The sequence below is a fragment of the Bubalus bubalis genome, chromosome 16, assembly GCF_019923935.1.
Source record: "Bubalus bubalis isolate 160015118507 breed Murrah chromosome 16, NDDB_SH_1, whole genome shotgun sequence".
Classification (NCBI taxonomy): Eukaryota; Metazoa; Chordata; class Mammalia; order Artiodactyla; family Bovidae; genus Bubalus; species Bubalus bubalis.
Window position 1 is genome coordinate 28,732,432 of NC_059172.1, and position 17,188 is coordinate 28,749,619.

The window sequence follows — 17,188 nt, forward strand, 5'->3', positions numbered from 1 at the left end:
TCTGTTAGGACTAGAATCAGACCCTGGCTGCTAGTTCATTTTCTAAGGCAAGGGAGTCGGGTGGGAGGCTCCCCGCTGGTGTGGAGATTTTGGACCTGAAGGAAGAGTCAGGACGCTCATCATGGTGGAGGATTTCTAGGTATAGCCTGCAGCCTTAGGAGGTACACCTTTGTGTGGGTGAGGAGGGGCTCTCTCTTGTCCTCTTAAATTCCCCCTTAATGGTGGCCTTTGTTGCAGTAGCCTGGTAGGGCTCTGGTCTGGGAGTCAGTCCAGGCTATATCCTGGCTGGCCCCTGACACGCACAGTGACCTTGAATGGGACTCTTCCCCTTCAGGGCTTCAGATTCTGTGTTCACAGACAGGAGGAGGGGAACAAGCTCTCCAAGCAACACTCATAACTGCAGCTGAACCAAATGCTGTCTTGGTCTGATCTAGAAGGGCACATGTGATTCTGAATGTGTTCCCCGAGCCCCTCCCAAGACCCCTCCCAAGTCTCTAGGGGCGGCAGCTGGGCCTACCCTATGGCTGTCTTCTCAGTGGGACGTCCGTTCATTTAGGGAAGGAGTTTCTGCAGACTGATTGGACGGGAGGGGCAGGAAAGAATGAGGTCAGTGTGGTGGCAGCCTGCTGGTGAGACGAATAATGTCCTAGGGTCAGACAGGCCATTAACCAGCTGTGTGACCTTGGGCAGAACCCTTAACTTTCCTGAACTTCAATTTCCATATCTGTAAAGTATGGTAATAATAGTATCTACTACTGGGGGTTATTAATAGTGAGGATACAATAAGGATTAAAGAAAAATGTGTCTGTAAAACACTTGGCTCAGAGCCTGGTATGTTGTAAGTGCTCAACCGCGTGGCCTTGATGACAACATGATAATAGTGAGGATGGTGGTGAAGGGGAGAATAACACGGTCATGTTGGGCAGTGTGAGGCGCTGCGGGGCCCACTCTCAGCACGCTGCTACTTTTCTCTTCTCTCTTCCAAGGCTTGGCACTTACTGGCTGCCATTCCCAGAGACTCTTCTACTCGGTTGCCACAAATGCGTCTGGAGTAACTGAGGGCTCTGGTGGTACCTGGCCCTGTGGATCTGACCTTGGACGAAGATCTCATGCAAACCAGTGTCTGACTCCTGCACCCTGGGCACACTGGGGGCATGAGATTTGCAGGAAGTTAGTAGAAGGTTTCTTGGGGAGGGAGAGTTTCACCAGTCTCAATGGAGGAGTAGGGATGGGCTGGAAGGAGAGAAAAGGGTTTCTTTTTCCACTTAAAGGCATTCCAGGCAGATGAAATACCACGTGCAAAAGCAGAGAGGTGTGAAATAGCATGTTGAGCTCAGGAAACTGCAAGAAGCACTGTACGGTTAGGAAGTTGGGAGCAAGTGGGGAGGGGTGCGAAAAGAGAGTGGGGTGGAAAGGATGTCAGGAGCAGACCGCGAAGAGCCTACTGTCCTAAATAGACATCCCAAATTTGTCCTGAAGGCAGCGAAGGGTAATTCTTTTCATCGTGTACAAAAGCATTCCCGAGGATCTACTTGACTCAGAGCACCTTTGCAGGGGGTGCTGTGTTGCACTCCCCAAACGCTGGCACCTTCCCCCTCAGACTGGAGTATTCACTCATCCCTCTGATGGCCGACAGCTCGCCCCCGAGACTGAGACTCCTGTTTCCACCATCATGTTAGGCCGATGAAACCCTCTTTATCTAATGTCACTCCCCTTCCCAGGACCAGCCTGTATCCAATGACTGGTCCATTTGGAGGTTTAAAGGGCTCCTGGCCCCAATTTGGCACTTTGTGAAAAGTCATTCCAGCTCTAAAGCTCCTGAGAGTGGGCTGAGACATTCATGGGGTCTGAATAGCAGTCTACCTTGTCCCTCTGCTCAGTTCTGCTTCATTCGCAACACCCCTTCCCCTCATAGGTATTGATCTGGAGATCAATCCCCAGGAAACCTCCTGCTAACCAATATACACCTCAGAACCTCTTCCCCCTGAACCCTTCCCAGGACAGCCATCAGCGAGTGAGATCAGTGACAGCGGACATCTCGTCTAGGGGTCAAAGAGAGACCCCTGCTTTTGGAAGTGGCTCTGCTCAGTGTGAGAATGAAAGGGAGGGAGGCATCGGAGTCCAGAGGCCAGTGCAGAGGTTGTGCCAACTTCACAGAGGAATGATGAGGGGTGGATCAGGGGAGTCAGACAGTTGCCAGACTGGGGACAGACTGGGTACGGAGGCTGCCTGGAGCATCTGGGCAGAGGCGGAGCCAATTCCTGGGATAGATTTAACAGGACTCAGCTCAGGTTGGGAGTTGGGAGCATGCCTTGCCCATAAGACATCTGTGGATTAACCAGCATCTGGCAGTTTACAAAGCATTTACTCACACCCATGAGTTCAACATGGGCACCAACCAATTAGAAGGGTCACCAGGGCCCTGGAGACTCTCTAGTGGGCCAGATGTTAATCCTTTAGTTGCTGAATCATGGGGACAGTGGTTGATGATGTGCTGGGTGGGAGGGGCACTCAGGGGACTCTGAGTAGCAACTGTTTACCAAGCAGTAAGTTAGAATCTTTGCAGGTCAGCTGAACATCAGCCCTACTGGCTCCTCATATAATCTTCATAGGAATCTGCTGAGGCAGATACTATAATCCCTTCTTAAAAAGAGGAAACCAGGGCTCAGGGAGGTGAATGACTTGCCAAAAATATGACAGCTCCTAAACAGTAGAGCTAGAGTCAAAAACAGGTCTGTCTAATCTTGCAGCCCATGCCTGTGATTGCTCAAGTGCGAACCAGAGCCTGCAGATCTTGGCTCTTGGGTCAGGGTCCTACCCCCTTGTTTATACGGCCACTTCCTGTACTGAATTCCAGAACTTGTGTTCACGAGCCAATATCTCCTTCCAAGAAATGGTGCTGAGAATGTCCAGACTCGTGGGGAGGTAGGGTGAAACAAGAAAGCCCAGAGCCAGGCACCAGGGAATTTCCAGACCCGGGGATCCCCCAGCAACTGGTTTGGAGCCCAGGCGTGTGTGGGAAGGCTCATGGCCTCTCCAATAGATGGTGCCTCACGGGAGGCAGAAGGAGACCTAGAGGGCCAACTGTTCACCACCTCCAACCTGTTCCTCCAGAGACATGGTTTCCCTGTGAAGCAGTGAGCATCTTGTTCCTGTGGAGCATGCTGCTGCTGCTGCTAAGTCGCTTTAGTTGTGTCTGACTCTGTGCAACCCCATAGACGGCAGCCCACCAGGCTCCCCCATCCCTGGGATTCTTCAGGCAAGAACATTGGAGTGGGTTGCCATTTCCTTCTCCAATGCATGAAAGTGAAAAGTGAAAGTGAAGTTGCTCAGTCGTGTCCGACTCTTAGCAACCCCATGGACTGCAGCCTACCAGGCTCCTCCATCCATGGGATTTTCCAGGCAAGAGCACTGGAATGGGTTGCCAATTCCTTCTCCAATGCATGAAAGTGAAAAGTGAAAGTGAAGTTGCTCAGTCGTGTCCGACTCTTAGCAACCCCATGGACTGCAGCCTACCAGGCTCCTCCGTCCATGGGATTTTCCAGGCAAGAGTACTTGTGTGGGGTGCCATTGCCTTTTCCACCTGTGGCGCATAGCTATTCATTTATTCATTTATCCATTCATTAAACATTGAACCATTGGTGGCTCAGATGATAAAGAATCAACCTGCAATGCGGGAAATGCAGGTTTGATCCCTGGGTTTGAGAGATCCCCTGGAGAAGGGAATGGCAACCTACTCCAGCATTCTTGCCTGGAGAATACCATGGACAGAGGAGCCTGGTGGGCTACAGTCCATGGGGCTGCCAAGAGTCAGACATGAATGAGTGACTAACAATTTGACAATTCCAGGCTTACCTGGGTTCAGCCTCACCTGGGTCCAGCCTCATCTGGGATCAGGCTGGTGGGGAGGCTGAATGCTAAACAATCCAGTGAGACAAATGGGGAGTGTCCAGGGGCCATTCTGTTGGTACCTGGGTCCCCTTTACTAGCACATATGAACCAACACAGTGATGCTATCAGGAGCTATGGATTAATGGATCATGGAAGCAAGCGCTGGCTGTGATGGGACAAACGGAAGGAGTTCTGACTGGCCTGAGAGAGTCTTACAGGGGACATCAGAAGAGGGGGAGCATCTCCATCCTGGGAGCACACCAGCCTTTGCCCTCAGAGTGCAGAGTGCGACAGCTACGCCCATCGAGGCAGGAGGCTGGACTCAGAGATGCCGGGACCTTCTCAATCTGGAATCTTCAGTTCTGCTGGATCCAAGTGGCATCCAGCTGCCAAAAGGACATTTTGGTTGTTTGCTCAGCTGTGACCTAGAACACAGTGAACTGACTTTCTGGCTAAATCCTACTTGGGGAGGCTGGGAGAGGGTTGGGCCGAGGGAGAAGAGGAGAGAGAAGCTCCAGCCACAGAGCTCTGGTCTCCTGTTCCCAAGGCCATCATAACTTGGTAGGTTGCATGGTGCCACTTTTTAAAAATGACCTGGCGTGTGTGTTTCTTGTTTTGTTTTAACTGTTTAAACTTTTCTGCGAAGATGATTTTAGATCTTGACTCTCTTCCCATGTCTCAGTCACGATTTCATCCTTATCCCCGTGGGGCTATGATACTCAGAAAGGAGGACAGCTTCCTGTGTAACCTCCCACGAAAGAAGTAACTGCATGAAGAGGGGAAGGAGCAGGAGGAAACTTTAATGAGCGCCTGTGTGCCAGGTTTCAATAGCTCTGTATGTCGTCTCGGTTTTTTGGTGGCGAGGAGGCCGAGAGATAAAATAATCTGTAGAAGATGCACAGAGTTAATGATGCTAATACTAACAAAACGATAATTATGAGGTGAAACTCTTACTTGAAAAACTGGCAATTTCTCACAGTTCCACGTAAGACATTATTCAGGCACAACTAGAATGGTCTTTCTATAGTCTCACGGGAATCCTCTGCAAGGAAGGAGTTATTATTCTGATTTCAAAGCTGAGGAAATTGAAACTGAGAGAGATCAGGCGACCCGATAACACGGCCCTGCAAGTCAGGGGCCAGGCCTTGAACTCAGGCCAGTTTCTAAAGCCCTTCAATTTCCTGACCTCAAGCCACAGACCACTTTGTTTCCTTCCCTGCAACTCATACTGACTTAAGAGGTGGAAAGACACTGGCCTGGTGGTTGGGAAACCCAGCTGCAACAGGCTCTGCTCCCAAGTGCTGGGTGGCAGGTCCCCGCCTCTCTGGGACTCTGTCCACATCTCTGAAGGGAGGGCTGGAACGCACCCGTTTCTGCTGTGGCCTCCTCTGGATCTGTGCCGTGTGCAGGGCGGGCTGGGACCACGCCTGCCTCTTCTGCACTCTCCATGCCTGGGGTGGCCCTTGGCTCAAAGGGGGCCACGGTGAACTTTTGCTGACTGTTGGGGTGGGAGGGAGCGTGTGTGGCCGCTCCGTGGGTGGGCATCGCAGTCTCCAAGTGAGTGGGAAGGGGGTCTAGGACTATTCCTCTCAGGTAGGAGTCTCTCTGATGGGGAGGAGTGCTCCCTGCTTCAGGCAGGCCTTGCTCTGGGGACCCCTGTTGGCCTCACTGTGGGACTCGTACCCTGGGATGCTCCTTAACAGAAAGACCTGCAGCTGTTGACCTTTCTTGGGCCTCCTGAAGGTGAGAGTGGGAAGCTTTCAAGGGACTGCAGTGTTTAGAGGCTTCCTCTGAACTGCTATAGTCATCAATGTCACTGAGGATTCAGCCATGCTCCCAACTCCAGAGGAAGAAGACCAAGTCATGGGCACACCTGGAAAAGAGAGCTGTCTGCCCACCCAGCTCTGAGGGCAGGAGGGAGAACCAAGTTAGGAGTGCCCACAGCCAGCCTCGGGGAAGGGAGGGAAACTGGCGGTTCCCAGGGAGAGAACTCACAGGTGCTGCACACCAAAACCTGCCTTGACCTCCCTGTTCATGAACTTCAGGTGGCTCCAGCCGAGGGCAGCATGCGAGCCCTCCTTGTACCACCTGACCCGCCAGCCACGGTAGCAAGAGTGACCATTTATTGAGCACCAACTATGTGCCAAGCAAGATGCTCAACTCTCTGCATTTATCATCATATTCAAACCTCACAACAGCCCTGTAAGTGACTGTTTTTATTCCTACTTTGCAGCTGAGTAAACAAAATCTTAGAGCTGTTATATAACTTGTCCAAGTTCAGACATCTAGTAGATGGTTGAGTTAGGATACAAATCCAGGCTACAAGACTTGGACTTTGAAAAAGAAAATTATTTATTTAATTTTTGGCTGTGCTGGGTCTTCATTGCTGCACACAGGCTTTCTTTAGTTTTGGCGAGCAGGGGCTGCTCTCTAGTTGCGGCATGTGGGCCTCTCATTATGGTGGTTTCTCTTGTTGGGGAGCACAGGCTCTAGGGCATGTGGGCTTCAGTCATTGTAGCACATGGGCTTAGTTGCTCCGAGGCATGCGGCATCTTCCTGGACACTTGGGATTGAACCCGTGTCCCCTGTATTGGCAGGTGGATTCTTAACCACTGGACCACCAGGGAAATCCAAGACTTGGGCTTTTAATGGCTACATTATACTAGTTCCATCCACCCATCTATTCATCCATCGAGCCATCCAATCATCTCCCCAGTTACCCATTTGTATCAGACAAGGTGCCAGTAGAAAAGAGATTCACACGTAAAGCCAGGATCATTCAAGGTGGGCTTCATAAAGGGACTATTTATAAAGACGGAATGAAGGGAAACCACGCAGGACCCTGTCATGCCTGAGAGTTAGGAACAGTGGGATGGTTAGTGTTGGAGCCTGAGGAGATGTAGGATGAAATGTTAATGGGACCCGGGAAGAGGGGACCTGATAGAAGCCATGTCCTTTGTCAAGAGATGTACCCGCCCATCTGAGGCTCCTGCAGTGAGGAGTAAGGCCCCCAGCAGCTTCCTCCCTTCCTCTCCCTCCCCCTCCTGCTGGGCTCCCCATCAGCTGGCCCAACTGGAGGCCATAGGACACTGGAGCTGGTGATGCAGTCCCTTCAGGTCTGGGGCCCGGGGCAGGGGGCTCAAAAAGCAGAAAACAGAGCTGGAGGGACAAAGGGAGGATGCCCTACACACCATCCAACTCTCCATCCTACACGTCTCTCCTGGCACTGTGCCCTGTCGTACATGAGAAGATTACTCCAGACAAAAGAGATTTGATTCATTCATTCACCAAGTGCTGTGCAGGCCTCTGTGAGAAGCTCCACGCTGGATATTAGAACACAAGGAGGAGAGGAACCCAGATCCTGCCCTTGAATTGATCACAAACTGAGATGTGACCTGGGCTGCCTGCTCCCTTGTGTGGGTCTGGGGATATGGGGAGATGGGTCAGGTGAGATGGAAGGAGACGAACCAGCAGGAAACCTATGTGCTGGACTCACTATTTTGACCAAGTATTCTTCAGATTGTACTCATCTTTTGCGGATGGGAGCTGTAGTCAGAAATGAAGGGCCTTGCTTAGGGCCAAGACTCAGTCTCATTAACATTGCTATGCTATGATGAAGAAACAAAGCCCGGCCACAGGGGAGCAAGTCACTGCCCTAGAACTTCTAGGGCTCTTATGGTGCTTGGGGAGGAAGGCAGAGCCCACTTACTGAAGGCCTGGCTGCTACATCAGCTCAGCTGTGTGCTCTTGAAGGAGTCCCCGCTTCCCTCTGGACTGGCCTTCCCAGCTATACAGAGGCTGCTGGGACCTCCAGCTCTGAGTTTTGGTGAGTCTGGGAAGAAGCCACAGCTGGGGCTCCTGTCCCCTTCCCCGCGCTGTCCCTGGAGCTCTGGCCAGGCCCCATGTGAATGCCTCTGTACTTCCGTTTCCCCTCTAGACCTTGAAGCTGCCGCCTCACTTCCTTGCACTCAATTACCATCCCTCCCATTGGTCCTGATTTAATTACCGCATCAAAGCCCCTCTGAGGGGTACTCAGGCTTGCTGTGAAGTTAATGGTGCCAGTAGTGCTGATCCAGGGGGTCCAGGCATGCTGGGGCAAACTGAGAGCCCACCAGGGTATGTGAGAGCGGGCGGAGGGGTCTGCCTCTCCGGTGCCTCGTTGTCTCCTGACACCTCAGTGTGCCTGACACCGGAATGCTCGGCGCTCACCCAGTGATGCATTTGTGGCCCTGGGGCCTGGCCTGGCAGGGATGGGGGCAGTTTGTCTCTTATTTCCATGTCTGGTCTTTTTGTTTGCTCAGTTAGCAGGCTTCCAAAATCATTTCTTACCAGACTAGACATCCTGCATTTCGATCTCTGTGATACGCAGGAGGCTCTAGAGTGCACCACCCAGGCAGGAGACCCTTTTGCCCAGATTTATGATGGTCGTTGTTCAGATGGGAATGTGGGCCCTTCAGCGGATGCCAGTGGGGAGAGGTGCTGGTGACCAGAGCCACTAGTGGGAATGAGGGACCGCGGGGACTGCTACTGTGGAACGAAAGTGACCAAGGACAGCTGCCCTTATCCTTGCATGTCACTGTGAATTCTACCCACTTCCAGAGCTGCAGTGCCCCAGGTAGGAGGGGAAGGGGAAAGCCCTCAAGTGTCTGAGAGAACCCGGAGCTGACCCGAGTTGTGTCCACCCACAGCAGAAGTTCTGCTTCTACACTTCTGCACTCGTGAACATGGCTGAGGTAAGTCATCCCTCTCTCCAGCTCAAGCCTGTATCGTTGAGGTTTTCTCCTCTGTAATGGCTCAAAGCCCTTTCCAGCTAAAAGCATCTCACCCTTTTTGGAGTGAGGGCTGAAATTCTGCATCCTTGCCCACCACTGTGACAGCAATCACCCGCTCCTGCCGCTGCTCAATTGGTAGTAGGTGGCTCCTTGGCAAAGAGTATGTGTGACTGTGGGCTTGACTGTGTGTGTAAGAGTGTGAACGAGGCTTCTGTGCGAGAATGTGTGCCCACATGAGAAACCTCCTTGAATTGAACAAGAGAACATTGAAAAAAGACCCAGTAAGTACTACTGGCCCATCAGCCTTTAAGTCAAGGTGTGCATTTCAGATGAAGACCCCAGCAGTTAGCCTGGAGTTGACTAAGAGACTCCAGCCCTATTTTTTGCAGGTTCCATCAGCATCTTGGGGTGAGGGTCTCCTCAGGCTGAAAGGTTAGGGAGAGTCAAAAGTCAGGAGCCAAGGAGACATTCTGTGTCTCGCAAAGCAAACACGAGTCCTTGCTCAGATCTCACAGGAAGACCATCACAGGATAGATTCATGCAGAGGACCAGCTCTGTGGCAGGGAATGGTTGAGGGAAGTAATGGAAACTGGAGGAAAGAAGGAATGGAACTCTCTGGGATGAGAGACGTCACTTGGTCCTTTGTGTACAACTCAGTTCCTTATCACCATGGTCCGAGCAGGTTAGATTATTACGCCCACTTTATAGAGGCAAAAGTGATTGCCCTAGAGGGAGAATGACTTGCCCAAGGTCATGCAGCCAGTAAAATAAAATCTCCATTCTATCATGTTGCCACATTGTTCCCTAATGCATAACAGAACCTCTGCCTCAGGAAGTGGGGAGGAAAGGGGTCAGGTCTGGGCTTGTCCCAAGGACAGAGCAGGCAGTTAACATGACTCCAAGATTCGAAGAGCCTGGTTTAAGGGATCCTGACCAGGTGGGATTTAGAAGCACACAGAGGTTTTGGAGTTAATGTCTGCAGCCTCCTGGCTGGGTGATCTTCGGCTCATCATTTCATTTCCCGGAGTCTCAGTTTTCCCACCTGTAAAATGGGGGTAATGAGACCCTTTACTCTCTTTGTCAGATTGTTATGAGGGTTAACAGAGCTACTGTGAGAGAAGCGTTTGGGCCTGACCCAATATTCTTGTGTGGCTGTCATCATTGGTGCTGGGAAGAAGGTCCCATCTCTGCGGGGTTGGCATGAGGGTGCCACATCTGGGGAGAGCAAAGAGGAGAGTGTCCCCAGGTAAGAGAGAACCTGGACAGTGACCAAAGTTGCTCTGTGTCAGGAACAACACATAGGGAATTCTTTGTTCTTGTTCTTTCCCTGTGAAGCTATTCCCACTTCTATACCCGCTAATAACCTATAACTTTCAGATAAAGAGTGGAATTGTTGGGAAAATTGCTAGCCCTTCAGATTTTTCATCTCGAATCATCACCTTCTACTCCATACCCTTCCTCCACAATGCTGGCCATGAGAAACCCTATTAGTTGGAGCAGCAGGGCTACCTCCCACTGACCCTGGGGATTGAGAGGGTGCTGGGGAGAGGGGAGGACGGAGGGAGAAGCAGGATGGCTTCCGCTTCTCGCAGGAGGTGGGGCCCAGCCTGCAGGTGGATGGACTTCAATAGGACCAATCTCTGCTTACAGAGGCAGAGCTGAGTGCTTTACTGTCCCTGATCTCTCCCCTGCTTTGTCCTGGTGCAGTCTAGCGCACACACCATGCCACTGACCACGCTCTCCACAGGTCCCCAGTGAGCTCCTCGCCAAATACCTCTCACTCGGTCTTGACCGGCTGGCCCTCTTATCACCTTGAGTGTTCTAGACACACCCTCCTTCTTCAGACACCTCACCTGATGCCAGTGATCGGCTTCCCTCACCTAGCTGCCTCTTCCCTCTTCCCGAGGCTCCGTCTTCTCAAGGGTCCCCCACCATAGCTGTGTCCAGGTGACTGTGTCCCGTGACAGGTCCAAGCCCTTCCCACTCCACATGCCCTCCATCCTCCTTTCTCTAACTCCTCCCAGATCCCCCTCTCCAGCCCCAGGGGCAGTCTCCCCCGGTTCAAAATGAATGCTGACCTGGAAACTCATTTTCACCTATAAAGGTGACAAATTTTGAAAAATATTGATGATATCCAGAGTTAATGAGAGTTGCTGGCAGCGTAAGCTGGTGTAGCCTTTCTGGAGCCCAACTGACAGACTCTATCAGCCTATAAAAATACACCATCTTGGTGTATTTGACCCAACGCTTCACCTCTTGCAATCTACCCCAGTGAAACACTAGCACGTGTGCACAGAGAGGACAGCACAAAGATATTTGTTATAGGATTGTTCATAATAGTGAAAAATTGGAGGGAAATGCACAAGGATAGGAGATAGTACATTCATTGCATGCAATACCATGCCGCAACAGGCATGTGCACTCGTAAACTTGAACTTAGAGTATGGCTTGAGAATGTGCTTCCCCGGGCTGTCCTGAATTCCAAGAGACCTGGAGACTGAATTAAGACCCAGTGAACTAAAAGCCTGGAAGGATAGCGTACCAGGCAGGGGGCTAGATGGAGAACAAGGCAGAGACTGTGGTTCTGCAGGTACCACAAGCCAAGGTGGAGCCAGATGAGGCAGGGCCACCAGTGGGCGCACGCCTGGCCACCAGTGCGTCTCCACCTGGGCTGGAGACCTCCCTTAAGGAACCCAGGTTTGCCCTGGAGAAGCAGGCAGTACTTATGGTGACTTCCTCTTCCTGACAATCCTATAGCTGCCTGGTTGCTCACATTGAGTCCTCCTCCTGACCACATGGGCTTCCCCGGTGGCCCAGCAGTAAAGAATCCACCTGCAATGCAGGAGCCGCAGGAGACACAGGTTTGATCCCTGGATGGGGAAGATTCCCTGGAGGAGGGCATGGCAACCCACTGCAATAATCTTGCCTGGGAAATCCCGTGGACGGAGGAGCCTGGAGGGCTACAGTCCATAGGATTGCAAAGAGCTGGACATGACTGAAGTGATTTAGCCCGCACACCCATACCTCCCCACACAGCTGGGGAGGCAGGTGGAGGTGAAAGCTTCCTGAGGGATAGAATGTTTTCATACAAGGCAGACTGAATATTACCAAAAAGAGACTGTGTAATGATCGGATCAGATTGAACTTGAAGCCACATTAGATGACATTATGTAATGTTTTCCCACTGACCAAGGCAGGAGTGGTTCTGGAGGAAAGTCGGATTAGTAACAAACAAAATAATTATAGCTTCCTTGTGCACTGGAGCGCACAGGGAGCTGAATTTGTGACTCGGATGCATCTGTACTTTTTTGGCTCAGTTTCCTATGCCGGCACACTCTCCTTCCCCTCTCCTTGTGGATGGCTCCTGATAGGCCCCCACAGGGAGCTGCCCTTGGATCCCCAGACCGGCTTGCACACCACACAGCTTGCCTTTATCCCAGCATCTAGCCCACTGTGTTGTCAGGCTTGCTTCCCCCATCAGACTGTGAGCTCTGGGGAGCAGAAAGTTCAAGTGTTAGTCGCTCAGTTGCTCAGACTCTTGGTGACCCCTTGGACCATAGCCCACCAGGCCCCTCTGTCTATGAAATTCTCCAGGAAAGAATACTGGAGTTGGGTTGCCATTTACTTCTCCACAGGAGCTTCCCAACCCAGGGACTGAGCCCGGGCCTCCCATATTGCAGGCAGGCTCTTTATTGTCTGAGCCACCAGGGAAGCCACCAGGGAAGCCTGAGGGGCAGGGGCCTCTACTAATCATCAAAGTACCCCAGGACCTGGCACAGTACGTCTTAGCCCACAGCAGGTGTTCAGTTAATGCCTGTTGAATCATGAATGGCTACATGGATGAAAGAGGGAGAGGGGCTGCCTGTATAGAAGACCTAGAAACTCTGTGACCTCAGGCCAGATGTTCCCAACCCCCACCCTCCACCCTGGGCCTGTTTTCCTTCTACAAAGAGGTGGGGCAGGCTTCTCTCTGACAACCGGACCCACCCAGTCCTCCTGCAGAGCCCAAGACAGATGGGATGGATGGGGCGGGACCTCTGTCCTCTCTGCCCACTGAGAAATCCCAGACCAGAGAATCCAGTCTGCGTAACTTCCCTGCCCACTGCCAACTCAGCCTTTGCAAAATTCTGCCGGTTTCTTTTTCCAGACGTGGCTCATGTCTGACTCCGTCCCCACACCCTCCTCTTGGAGGGACCCTGAGTGCTTCCAGATGCAGGCTTTCCTGCCTCTTTCCTGGAGTCCAGTTGGCTAGCTCCAGCTGAGGAGCTGCCCGAGGCCTCTCCCTGCCCCCGCACTTGGGGGCAGGGAGGAGTCCCTCTTGCTCGGGCAGCCCTCTCTGTGTGCTGTTCTCCCCTCTGTCGCTGTGGCCCTCTCCGGTTTCCCTCTCCGTGGCTATCTTTTGGCCTCTGTGCCTCTGGCTTTGTCTTTTTTTCTTTTCCTGCCTTCTCTCTGTCTCTGCTTCCTCTTTGCGTCTGTGTTTCCCTCTGTTCCTCGCTCCTTGCTTTTTCTGCATTCTCCTCTCCAGCTTCTTCTCTCCACACCCTTTTCCCATCTGAGAGGCCCCTCCCCTTCCACAGTCCCCTTAACCCTGCTGAGGGGTAGTCTCAGTTTCTCCCAAAGCCTTGGCCAGCCTGAGTTCCCACACCACTCCTCTGTCAGGCAGGCACCCCAGCACAATAGGGGGGAGCATGTTGGACCCACAGCATCCTAGCATGGACTTCCTGAGGGGGAGGGGGAGGGGGCATGACCATGACCCACGGGGAAGGCTGCCCGCTCCTTTTCCAGCCTGGAGACACCTCACCCCGACCCTGTGTGAGGCAGCCTGGGCCCCCTCCTCTCCCTGATAGCTGGGGTGCCCTGGCCAGGGAGCGGCCCCCAAACAAGGGCTGCACTCATGGCTTCCCCAAGGGGCTGCTTTTCTCTGCTAGCGTCCTCCCGCAGAGCCTGCTGGGAGCTGGGCTATTGGATCTCAGGGCTGCTTCAGTTGAGAGGTATCAGGCCCCAGGACCTAGCCAGAGGGATGTGAGAGAACCAGGAGCATATGTGAGTCTGGGCTGTGAAGCCTGAGGTGGGAATTGAACCTGTGAGCTTCTGCCCGTTGGATCCTGGGCTCTGCCCCCACAGTGGGGTAGTCTGACACAAACCACTTCCCCTTTGTAAGCCTCTGTTTTCTTTCTTGTAAAATGGGACAAAAGATTTCCTCCTGCACTGTTATAAGAATTGAATGCTAAGCCATGGATAAAACCCAACACTGAAGGCTCACAATAAACTACTAGAGGTGGCCTCTGAATGGCTGATTAAAAAAATCAGATCTGTGTCAAATGCCACCTATACTTCCTCAGACTGACATAGGCTGGGAGCAGGGTTGGGGCTGGGGAGCAGGGGGAGATGCTCAAATTGAGTTAAAGAGTAAGTATATGAAAAGATGAGGGAGTGAATGATTTAATCTCAGGCACTGATCAATAGTGGCTTTGCATAAACCACAGGTCCTCAGTAAAAGGGAGAGGTAATTCCTATCTTGTAAGGTTATTATGAGAATGAAATTAAATAAGGAATTTATTTATTTTATTTATTTTTATAAATTTATTTATTTTGATTGGAGGCTAATTACTCTACAATATTGTAGTGATTTTTTGCCAAACATGGACATGAATCAGCCACGGGCACACATGTGTTCCCCATCCAGAACCCCCCCTCCCTGTTGCTGCTGCTGCTGCTGCTAAGCCGCTTCAGTCGTGTCCGACTCTGTGCGACCCCATAGATGGCAGCCCACCAGGCTTCCCTGTCCCTGGGATTCTCCAGGCAAGAACGCTGGAGTGGGTTGCCATTTCCTTCTCCAATGCATGAAAGTGAAAAGTGAAAGTGCAGTTGCTCAGTCGTGTCTGACTCTTAGCCACCTCATGGACTGCAGCCCACCAGACTCCTCCATCCATGGGATTTTCCAGGCAAGAGTACTGGGGTGGGTTGCCATTTCCTTCTCCAATGCATGAAAGTGAAAAGTGAAAGGGAAGTCGCTCAGTCGTGCCCGACTCTTAGCAACCCCATGGACTGCAGCCTACCAGGCTTCTCCCTCCACAGGATTTTCAGGCAAGAGTATTGGAATGAACCCCCCTCCAACCTCCTTCTAAATAAGGAATTTAAAAGTGCATAGTTAGTGCTCAATAAATCTTAGCTCTTATATAAATTATAACAATCACAGCACAAGAAATAAAAGAAAAAAATCAAGGACTTCTTTGGTGGTCCAGTGGTTAAGAATCCACTTCCTGACGCAGGGGTCACAGGTTTGATTCCTAGTCTGGGAAGAGTCCACATGCTTCGGGGCAACTAGACCCAAGTGCCGCACCTTCTGAAGCCCTCGCTCTAGAGCCCACAAGCCACAACTACTGAGCCCCAGCACCCCAGAGCCTGTGCTCTGCAATAGAGAAGCCATCTCAGCGAGAAGCCCGTGCACCACAACTAGGGAGTAGCCCCTGCTCACTGTAACTTGAGAGAGCACAAGGGCAGTAACAGAGACCCAGCACAGCCATAAATTAATACAATTAATTAATTTTAAAATTCAGTACAGAAGGATCAATTCTTATCATTACACATGTGTCCAGTTGCCCTATTTAAGCCTAAACTGCTAAGAAGCATGGGCAAAGGACCCAGTGGACGTCAGGCTCAAAGCAGATTGAGTGAAGGGGCCTGGAAGTTGCTTTTACAGGCTCTTGGCCAAGTGGCCGAGGTGGCTACAGAGGAGCCAGAACCAAGGGAAGCTGCAATGGAGAGCAGACCCAAGAGGGCGGGGTCAAGGAGCCAGTTCTGGCCATGAGGACTGAGTCCAGGGGAGAGGCCGTTTCCATGACTACACACTTCACCCCATCTTGATAGTGGCCTGGCACACCCTGTCTCCAGGTGCGTCCCTGGACCCTTGCTCCATGGGCCAGTGTGGCAAGCCAGACACAACAGCCCCTACCTAATTCTGGCTGCCCACACCCGCAGGCCACCTCCTAGGATATGCAGTCCAGTCTTCTCTTTCTATTATCCCACTCTACCCTTCAACTGGCGGCTCTGCTGCAACCCTCCAAGATCTCCCAGGGTCCGAATGACTCACTCACTAAACTGACTTCAGGCAGGTTATCTGACTCATGGAGCCTCAGTTTATTCAGGTGTAAAGCAAGGCTTTTCATACTTGGCTGTGGGTCTTATGAGCATTTAGTGAGAAAACCCACAGGAAAATTCTCCCTTATCTTGACATTTTAAAACATTTGTCTTGCTCTTCCCCTTATGCTATTGGCACATGTTCCCCATCAGAATGGCAAGTCCCTGAGGACCACGTAATTCCCATCCGCAGTGCCTGACCCAATACAACACATGCATAGGAAGTGGCCCCACCCCTGACCCTCCCAAGACAGAGCCACACTCTCTGAGCACTTACTAGGTGCTGAGCAATGTGAGGAGCATTCGCTTGAGCATCAACAAGTGGCTAGCTTCTACTGTCGGTAGCACTAAGTAACACCAGTTAACTAAAGTCACAAATCCTGTCCTTGCAGAGCTTGCCTTCTAGCAGAGGGAGCAGGTGACAAAGAGCAAGCATAGTGAGTGTTAGATGGTGACAAGCGCTATGGATAAACATTGTGCGGTGCAAGGGGGCACGTGGGGTGTGAGGAGGGGAATGGGTTACAATTTTAAATAGGGTGGTTGATGTAGGACTCCTTAGAGGAGGACATTTGAGCCAGTGATTGAAGGAGGTGAGAGAGTTGGCCATATAGATAATTCCATGGGCGGTGTGTTCCTGGCCAGGGGAGCAGCTGGGGCAAAGGCCATAAGGCGGGGCCTTACCTGGCTAGATGGGGTGGAGAAGGGGAACAGGAATATGAGGGCAGGGCAGTTACTGGGCTATTTGCTAAGGCTTAAGAGGCCATTGTAAGGACTTTGATTTGTTTGCCCTGAATGGATTAAGGAGCCCTTGGAGGGACTTCCTTGGTGGCACAGTGGTTAAGATTTCTCCAGGGCCAGCCTGGTGGCTCAGTGGTAAAGAATCTGCCTGCCAATGCAGAAGACACAGGTTCGACCCCTGATCTGGGAGGGTCCCACATGCCTTGGAGCAACTAAGCCCATGCACTGCAGCTACCGAGCCTGTGCTCTAGAGCCCAGGAGCTGCAGCTACTGAGACCATGTGCTGCAACTACTGAAGCCTGTATGCCCTAGAGCCTGTGCTCGGCAATGAGAGAAACCACCGCAATGAGAGGCCTGGACATCTTAACTACAGAATGGCCCCTGCTTGCCACAACTAGAGAAAGTCTGCACACAGCCACAAAGACACAGTACAGCCAAACATAAATAAATAAATACAATTATTGGGAAAAAAACAGACTTTGCCTTCCAGTGCAGGGGGTGTGGGTTTGACCCCTGGTCAGGGAGTTAGGATCTCACAAGCCTCATGACCAAAAAAACCAAAGCATAAAGCAGAAGCAATATTGTAACAAATTCAATAAAAATTTTAAAATGATCCACATCAAAAAAAAAAAAAAAAAAAAGGAGCC

General features: G+C 51.6%; 1 long non-coding RNA gene across 1 annotated transcript; it reads left to right on the forward strand.

Moving 5' to 3' along the window:
- The first annotated feature begins 3,839 nt into the window (after positions 1-3,839).
- LOC112579621 lies at positions 3,840-14,318 on the forward strand. The gene is made up of 3 exons (XR_003103923.3): positions 3,840-4,452; positions 5,937-6,093; positions 8,491-14,318. It is a non-coding gene; the product is annotated as an uncharacterized LOC112579621 (long non-coding RNA).
- Positions 14,319-17,188: the final 2,870 nt, after the last annotated feature.